The 10,010-nt window shown below is 37.1% G+C and overlaps 1 non-coding gene across 1 annotated transcript; it reads right to left on the bottom strand.

The window, feature by feature from the left end:
- Window positions 1–4,997: 4,997 nt before the first annotated feature.
- LOC147900395 (small nucleolar RNA snoR134) lies at window positions 4,998–5,134 on the bottom strand. The gene has a single exon (XR_015541364.1). It is a non-coding gene; the product is annotated as a small nucleolar RNA snoR134 (small nucleolar RNA).
- Between the last annotated feature and the right edge of the window lie 4,876 nt (window positions 5,135–10,010).

Genomic DNA, 10,010 nt, shown 5'->3' with positions numbered 1-10,010 from the left:
TACAATTTTACGAGTTTGGATGATCTCTTTGGATCTGGAATGATAAGTCATTGGAGCTAACAGTTATTTGTCTTTCAAGGAGAGTGGAATAAATAAGCACAAGAGAAGAAAAGGCAGAGGCACACAACAACAATACTAATTGTAATTAGATATCTCAAGGTGCCTTAAGAGATAAAAAGATGAAGGTTGAGAAAGTAAGGCGAAGGACAATGAAATTAGAGGAGCATGCGAAACAACTTGCCCTTTAGTCGTAGCTCTCGAATAATTTGGCAAAAAATAATGAGCTGTAGTAATGAGCTTGAAAAGCAACCTTAACAAGGTAGTAAACGTCTATGTCCTTCTCCATCTTTGAAGTTCTTCTACAAAAGATGTTTCCTTTGTTGGAATACTGAAAGGAAAGAGTAGAGTGAACACAAAATCAGAATACTTGCTTATAGAATGAAGAAGAAAGAGGTCCTTAAGTAGGCACCTCATACAAGGTCACTGACATCACTGATGACCTCAAAGCTCCACAATCATCTCCTCAATCTGCTCCTAGATTCACTCAATCATCCTATGTGGCTTTTCCACCACCTAACTATGCTTGTGGGCACCTAACTGTGCCTCTAGCACTCACACATAGAAACATAAGGTGTGCCTGAGGCATACACCTTGAGATATCCCAACAAACCCCCCCTCAAGGGAATGCCTCAAGCTATGTCAAGGATACATCTAGTCTCATAGTTTCTCATGCCATCTCATGGTGGTCAAGGATAAATCTATGGCTAGGTTCTCATGCTAGCAAGGGTTTCCTTGGGTGTAAGGTAAACAGAAAGGGATACAAACATACCTTCCAATGGTTATCTCCCCTACATGTACATGCACACAATGTCTGTAGGAGGTACCATGGAACAAAACATACACATGGCCTACATCATAAGGTGACCAGAGGTGTTTACAAAACACACAAAACACAATAGTTTATTTTCATTCATTTTGGAGGACTATCCAGGCTGAGTACCTTGACATAAAAGAGAGATCTGGAGCATACATAGAGATGTTTTAAAATGCATAATCTTCATGGGATGCCTCATCTTGTGGAGGCAAAATATCCATGTCAAGGCAAGGTCTTACCACATGGGCAGTGTCTAGTGCCTTATAAGATGGTACTATGATAGAACAAGTGGATCTGAAAGTCATATCCTTCAAGAGAACAATTATCTTGTCATCTCCATAGTTGTGTAGAGAAGCATATCTTAAGTATCTGACCTTCATCTTTTTCTTGTACTTGGAGTCAAATAAAAGTTCTATGAGAGGGTAGATCTCTGTAGTTGCTTCCTTTTTGGCAACCATTGTTTTGGCAATCTTCAACAAGGAAGTCAGGTTGGCATTTTCATCCTTTGTAGCATAACAAGACATTGCTTTATGTTTTGGCTTTCACATATTTTGCATAAGCAAGCCATGAGAGGCTCTAACCCAAGTATTGGGTAGTGTCTTCTCTCTTACAAGGCTTAGAATAACAACTGAAATGCTTCAAAATATAAGCATTTAATGTAGCAAAGTCTTGTGACCAAATTTCAAACAATGATGCTTTCACTTACATGCTTCATAGAAGTGGATGAAATAAACACTTTCCAATCAAAACCAGGTCTAGCAAGTCAAAACAAAACTGAATCCACACTTGTACTGAAGTTATTGAAAGCTTCAAAAAACCAGAAATGCTAGAGTAGCATTTTATGTAGCATCATCTTCAAAAACTTGTCCAAAACTGTCAAAACTGAAAAGCTGAACTTGGAGGGCTTGTAGCTCACTCTTCAAAGCAAGGAAAAGAGGGCTTTCTGAAGCAAAAGAAAGCTCATATACCAGAGAAGGTCCAGCACAGAGGTTGGACGAAATGGTACGCACTTTTGCCCGAGAGAGTTGCTACAAGCTGAAACTGAGTTTTGACGATTTCTCCCTCGTTACTGAACCAAATGACCTGAAAAATGGCTCAAAATCTTCGTCTTGAGGTCGCCCATCTACTCCTAAGAGGGCTCAGGCAATGGCAGAGTATGCAGGGAGTATTGAGCAACAGAAGAAATTCGCTGTTTGGAGAATGGCAGCCACCACAGACGTTTTTTCTTCAATTGCTTGCAGGTGGAAGTTCGCCCATACTAGAGGAGTTTCCAGCTCAGAGGGTTTGGGCAATGGTCGTTTGTAGATGGAGAACCAAGCTCTCAAAGATTTTGGGAAGAAAGAGGAAAATGGAGAAGAAGAAGATGAAGAAGAAGATGATGATGTGGCAGAAATGGGCTCAAGGGGGATCAAAGGGCTCTGATACCATGTTGGAATACTGAAAGGAAAGAGTAGAGTGGACACAAAATCAGAATACTTGCTTATAGAATGAAGAAGAAAGAGGTCCTTAAGTAGGCACCTCATACAAGGTCACTGACATTACTGATGACCTCAAAGCTCCACAATCATCTCCTCAATCTGCTCCTAGATTCACTCAATCATCCTTATGAATGCAAGGCCTGATGTTTAATGAACTTGATGACTACAAGGTCCAATTCTAAAAGTTTGTAGTTGTAGAAAGAAAGCAATGAGAAATGTGATTCAACTTCAACATGCTATTGACAATGTGTTGGAGGGACCAAGAAAGTTTCAAACATGCATATGTTCCTCGCATTGTTCTCTATGCTAGGGGATAAGCAACAGATTGATGACTTTCTGCTACAACCTGTTTGCCGTAAGCTGTTGCAACCTACTTCTTCCTCACCTAAGCCAATAGACTATACATAGTTGGAAGAAATGGTCCAATTTGGTGATACAAAGATCCATGAAGCTTTAAACTATTATACTATCCCATCATTCAACCTTGTATTGGGTCTATGAGAAGCTACAAACTTAGGTGGGGGAGAGAGGAGAGGAGAGGAGAGTGGGCAAGAGAGGAGAGAGAGAGAGAGAGAGAGAGAGAGAGAAGAGAGTAGAGAGACGTGCAAGATACGAGAGAGATTATACATACGTTATATTAATTTATAAATAATTTCTTAAATAATAACCAAATTTAAATAATTATATAATATCTAAAACAAATGAATATACATATATTTATATATGTATAGTCTACATATGTTATACTAATTTATAAATTATTTCTTAAATATTAACCAAATTTAAATAATTATTTAATATACAAAATAAATACACACACACATATACACATACATAGATATATATATATATATATATACACATATATATGCATATACATATACGTGTATATATATATATATACACATACATAGATATATATATATACACATACATAGATATATATATATACACATATATATGCATATACGTGTATATATATATATATATACACACACACACATACACAGATAGATACACAGATAGATAGATAGATAGATAGATAGATAGATAGATAGATAGATAGATACACATATATATGCATATACATATACATACATATATATATTACTACTACTTTAGAAATGTTGGCACACTCACATAACAATCGTTGAACTTATAAGCATGCACACAAAGTTCTAGACTCAAAAGAATAGTCTCTAAAAATGTTTAAAATTTATAAGAAGCATTTAGATACTAAGATTTATAAATAAAATCTTAGACCCAACATAGAGAGTCACTAGCCCATCATAGAAAGATCAAGTTACTCTTAACTTTTCTACTCATGCTTTTGGCCTCTTACATCATGCTCAATGGAATTTTTCTTATAGGCTTTATTAGTGGCAGAGTTGTGTACTATTCCTTTATGTCCACAAGTTTTTCAAATTGGAAAGCTTTTACATGGAATGGTTGTGTCTCTCAATGCCACTTTTTTTCATTCTTAGAGTTTGCATTTTCAAGGGTCTTTGCTCAAGGGTCTTTGCTCGTCGAGATTATTTGCAAATTCACTTTTCGAACTAAACCAACAATAAATTAATATTCCTATAAAATACTAGAAATTACGACTTAAGAATAATATTTCTCAAGACAAGTCAGTCCCCATAGCATTGAAATAGCTACATTTATCATCATCTTTGCTTTGTTCTCATAATATTGATATAGCTAGGTCTATCATCACCTTTGCTTTATTGGTTGTCCCCATTGACAAGACACTTCTCAAGACAAAAGACCAATATTTTCTTTTTTTTTAAGTCACACCTTGAACATGGAGATTGATCTTAGAACAAGTAAATGAAGATAACTTGCAACTTCCAACTTCAGATATTCCATCGCATTTGATGCAAAAGAGCAATAAGCATCCGAAGTCTCCATTTTAAACCTGTGGACTATTGATATATCCTTCAAGTATATGTTAAGAGGTGCGAATCTTGGCATGCCTTATCCTCCATCACATGCCAGAAGCAAAATAATATAAGAAATATAAAGAAACCTTGACATACGGTAAGGCCTAGTAAGGATGGTTAGAGATCTGGCAAATCATCATTGTTCAACTACGCATCCACATGAGTTTGGGATGTGCCGAATGGCTGTAGTGAGGACCGCCCATTCACCGAGTGACCCAAAAAACGGTAATAGATAGCAAGGACATTCACCGAGTGACCCAAAAACCGGTAATTGATAGCAAGGGGACATTGACAGAGTGTAGCCCGACGCAAGCTTACGATGAGGAACTCAGTTGAGAATGCATCTGAGCTCCAAATGTAATCGCCTATTTGTAAAACAAGAAAGAATAGCGCAAGCATTGTTTAGGAGGACAAACTGAGACGAGCTTTCACGAATTTCAGAGCAATAACTTATCCTACTGCAACTAAAACTAAACATGTTAAAGGTCCGACGAATACAGAGAAGCGTGTTAAAGGACTAGGGAAAAGCCAACCAAACATTGGGGTACTGTTACCGAGAAACAATGCTTCTCGTGAATCGCCTGTGTGAAGATCCGCCTCTACTCTTTGGTAATTGAATTCAGAGACGTACGCACATAAACTACAGCAGATTACGGAAATTCCGAAATAAGCTAGAAAGCACGCCACATGACAGGCAACAGGAAATGTGCTGCTTCAATAGACACAGGCAGTGTGAATAAAGCACGACGCCTGCAACACGAAGCAACTACTTTCATCTAGCACAAGCTTAGGGCCGCATCTTCCGGAATCAGAGCGGCCCGGGGTATTGGATTGTGCATAGTTCAAACGTAATTTCACAATCTAACGGAGGCCACGCAACAGAAACTTGAAATCCACAAGCATCCTACCGGATACGATCTCGCAAAGGGGTGTCTCCTCAGCCCAAATTTCTGCAAAAGCTCTCAAGTCCGGCTACAAACGACGGATCAAGAATTGTGTTTCATCATCAGAGCCCCAAACACTTTGATGAAATGAAATTATATGAATACGAAGCCCTAGCTTGTGTACATAAGTTCGTGAAACCCTAACCCTAAAACCCTAACCCCCACAGGTTTTTTTGCTAAAATATAACTACATTGCCTAAAATATAACCGACTTTCAAATTTGTGAGGCAGTTAAAATATAACTGAATGTGCCTAAAAGTTTGAGGTTTTACAAAAGTGAGAGAATCTGATTAACACTTGAAAATGAAAATCTTGCAGGTCCATCGTACATAGTTTGGAGGTTTTCTATGAACACCTACTATACTATTACTACCATTAACCATATTTAGGTTAATTAATTTAATTGTGGTTAGGCTAACTAAGCTTGAAAAAGAAAGAAAGAAAGGGGTCCCCTTCTTTCAATTTTCCTCAAATTTGACCCTAATTTTTTTTGTTTTATTGTGGAGGGGGCTATATTGCAAAGGCTATATTTTGGTCGTTTGGGCACCAAATTAATCCCTATTGAAAACCCAAATTTCAATGCCAAAATTGGGAAGCCATCCTAACTAAAGTGCCAGTTTTGATTGCAAAATTACTTAATTTTGCATTACCATTTAGACGAGCTCACACAACAAAAGTGAGAACTTAGATCTATCTTCACCAAATTCTTAAATACATCAAATGAGACAATCCTAATAGCATTTGTGCATTCTTTAATTAGAATATACAAGATAATTGAAGACAATGCCTATTGCTCAAACTATACCAAAGATTAAATCATCTTCAATTCCAAAGGGTCAAACCCTACAGGTTGGACAAGCTAGTGGAATTTAATACTTTTTCAAACTACTCTCCTTCAAACTTCCTCAAATCAGTTGATTAATTCTCCCACGGAGTAAGCAACCCCAATAGTGCTTCAATCACCCCTAGGGAACTCTCAAAACTTGGTATTGACTAGTGATTCTCTTTCACCACCATAAAAATCACCATCAGGAATAGCTTTGTCCTAGCGCGATAGGACAAATGCAAAGGAATCTAAGATACATTGAGAGACATCATCTACCAAAGCTTAGGAGAATATGTTGATGAGAGAAGGTGAGGATTGAGAGACCCATTCAAAACTTTGATGCACATTAGGTTAGGAAGACGATAGCGAATTATGGTAATTAATAGTGATATTAATCTACTAACACTACAAGGTAATGTAATATTTTAGATGTTTTTTGGATTGCAAATTTTTTGTAGGCTTCAGTGAGTTGATAGCTCATGGAAGATAGTTGCTCTATCTTTGTTAATTTCCTTGCAGATTCAGGTTACATAAACTTTCAAATTGATTTTACAAGGATTCCTAGATTGTGAACGCTAGAGACACTAGGAAAACTTGTTGGTCATCCGTAAGCAAAACCTACAATTTTATGTAGCTAGTGGTAGAGGCATAAAGCATATAGAGCAAGTTATGTATTTGAAATGAAGGGATGAGAACCTTTTCTTGTAGGATGAAGTATGATGCATTTGACATGTGGTTCATTGAAGATATTGGACATTAAAGTGGATTGGATGAATGATTACACTTTTAATATACAAATATCCCAATTGGTATCACGTGTAAACATGAGGCACGTGGATAACACATTGGGAGTTCTAAGATTGGCACTAGTATGTGTGCCTTGATTTGGTGTGGGCTTAAATAAATGTTAGCTTCCGTTCTATCTTCTGCTCCAGGAATAAAACTGACGGCGAGACAGGGTACTTATGTCAGGTGAGTGGGAGTGTACTCTACAAAAGGAGCAAAATGTACTTCCTTGGTGATGTTCTATATAGCTACATTTTGGTAGCAAAATTAGATTAATTGATAATGCTATATGGTCGAACACTCAATTGAATCTTTTTTATGTTATGATATCAAAGGTTCTCTCTCATGTTTTTTAGAATTTGATCAGTTTAACATATTCTCTTTCATGTTGTCGACTTCTACATGGTTGAGTTTGGCATTGAACATCAAGGTGTATGATGAGTGTTAGGACTTTTTTTAAACTATGGAACATTTATGGTGCCTTGAATAGGGAGGTGCCCTTGGATGTACCTCTAGCTAACATGAATGATTTGATAAGGTTTGACTAGGTTTATAGTAATCACATGTGGTCTTGCAACATCAATTACAAGAGGAGCTTTGCATTGATCCTGTAGTCCGAATAAAAGGTTTTTATGTTCTAATATATCTTTTTTTATCAATGGATGCAAGCGAGTGGAGTCCTTTACTGTGTTTTGTGTTTACTATACAGTTTTGTCAAAATGTGGAACTCCTTAGGATATTGCAAAATGTCTAGACAAGGTTGTACCATCTAATTCTATATGTGTATAGGATGGAGAAGGGAGATTTTTCATCTTGCTTATTGCCATCCTTGACATAACCTTAATTTTTATTCTCTTCTCCAAATGTAGGACTATCTATGGCATGGTGATCTCATAAAGATAGATATAAAGGTCCTCTACTTGTTTAAAAATGAGTATCCAAGCATTTTTAGCAATCATTGCTCATATGGATATACATAGATTGATTCAAGAGTTTTATGGTGATCTACTATCATCAGATGTTGATTGCCAATAACTTTTTCTTATCAAATTCGGTGTATTGATTGGTGCTGTATTTGGGAGTTCTCACTTAGGGAAGTAGATAACGCACTCTCCATGTTACAAAAAGCTTTCAAAAGTCATTGCAATAATTATGAGCATTGATCGCTCACAATATGAACAATACAATATGGATTCTAAGAATACAAGTAAATATTTTTATCAAGTATATGCAAAATATTATCATGAAGACAATAGTGGCAAGAAATGTATTATCTCTGTTGCCCCTTTTAGTTCTAAAGAACATCCAAAATGGATAAAGATTTACTAATATAGGAATTCCCTACATTTGGAAATACATCAAGTAGTGGATAGGACATCAATGTAAATTTGATTATTCCAAGGAGGATATTAGAAGGAATAATTTCATATCAAGTTGGCCATAAGCTATAGCAGAGTTGAGTGATCTTAGTATCATGGTGCTGATCACTTTTGAAATTAGGCAATGCTTAGCGGTATGGTAGAGGGTACTACTATTTACAATAGAGCTTTAAAATGCTTGCCATGGATGGTAAGCCAACACACAAGGACACTGCCATGGTTTATATTGTAGTCACAAGACATTGATACCACCTATAAAAGCCTTGGATGTATGGAATCTACATGAGGCCCTATCTAAAGTGTAATTGTGGGGCATTAGGTGCACCATGCCCTCATACAATTATGTGGTTCGACCATGTAGTATGGTATAGTCTTAGTCATGTTTACAAGTTCATGTAGGGTAGTAACCTTGCTATCAAAATGTACTCTTTCCTTCATAGTGCTATTTTTTTCTTATATACTAATTTAAATAGGAAACGATCTTTTCATGCTATCAAGATATGGTTGTGGAGGGTGTCATATTGGTCCTTGAGGATCCAAAATCAAACTTGTTCCTTGGGTTGAATGGTAGGCGTGTCCATCTTTTTGTCAAAACACTAAATCCAAAAAGAGCTAGGATAGTTGTAGGGAGATAGCCTTGAAATACTAGAATTTCAAAATGCTCCCTATACATGTGGTGGAAGATGGGGTGGTGCTCCCAAGAGAGTGTATTTAGGCCCCTTACTGGGAGGGGCAGAGGTCAAGAGATAACTAGCCATTAAATTGTCATCTCCCTATGGGTCATTCATAAGAATTGATAGTGGCCGTGGAGATACATTTAGCTCCATATGCGACGATGGCAATAGATTTTCATCTAGGAGCTCACTTGTTGAAGATAATACCCAGCTAAGAGAGTAATTTTTTAATCTTATCAAGTCTAGGATTGATAACTCGTTTGAAACATGGATGCCCTTTTTTGAAACATACAAAGGAATATGATTATACATACATCATTCATGTCCTTTTTTATTACCCTCCTTAGAGGGTATTGATCTAAAAATATTAATTTGCCGTGCATGTTGCATATATGAAATTAGACTTGAGGATTTTGTTGATGTCATGTTTTCATGGAAGTTTCAAAAAACATGAGTACTCTTCTTTATTCACCTAAAGATACATTTTGTGCCAATATGGACATATAATGTATGTGCCACAATTTTCATTGGACATCAATGAATGGATGGACACAACATATTGCAAATGCGCTTGAAACATCAAAGATGTCTCTACATGCTACAATGTGTTTGTGTTGCATCAATAAAGGTTCTCAGTTGTCCCTCTAAAATGAATGTATTTGGAGTCAATAAGAGGTACTCTGCCCTAGGTTGTCCCCCAAAAATGAATGTATTGCCTTTTACTTTGATTTGATGGTATTGACTACCCAATTCAAAGTAAGGGGGGGTGACAAGTGATGGTTTGCCCTTGCCAATCGCAAGCTGACTGCGAAGTCACTATCACACGGGAGCTATTGGATAATTGGACTTACTCTTTGCAGTATTGCGGTAGAGGGGGGATCGGTGTACTCTTTGCATGTTGGGTCTCATACTCTTTGCTCTGAATGGGGGTGTTGGAGATATCATAGCCAAAGAGTGTGTTGATGTGACGTATGGTGTGTTGTACTAGGAGATCTAGTACTAGTCTTTGTGTGAGTCATGTGTGAGTGCCACGTGTCACTATGGGACTTATCCCATATGCACTTGGTGCAAGTGTGTGATATCAGGGCTCCAACATGGAAGAGATA

The sequence above is a fragment of the Dipteris shenzhenensis genome, chromosome 7, assembly GCF_047967505.1.
Source record: "Dipteris shenzhenensis isolate YYH24624 ecotype China chromosome 7, Dip_SZ_1.0, whole genome shotgun sequence".
NCBI classification, from domain to species: Eukaryota; Viridiplantae; Streptophyta; class Polypodiopsida; order Gleicheniales; family Dipteridaceae; genus Dipteris; species Dipteris shenzhenensis.
Note: the sequence above shows the minus strand (reverse complement) of the source record. Positions and strands in the feature narration are given on the sequence as shown.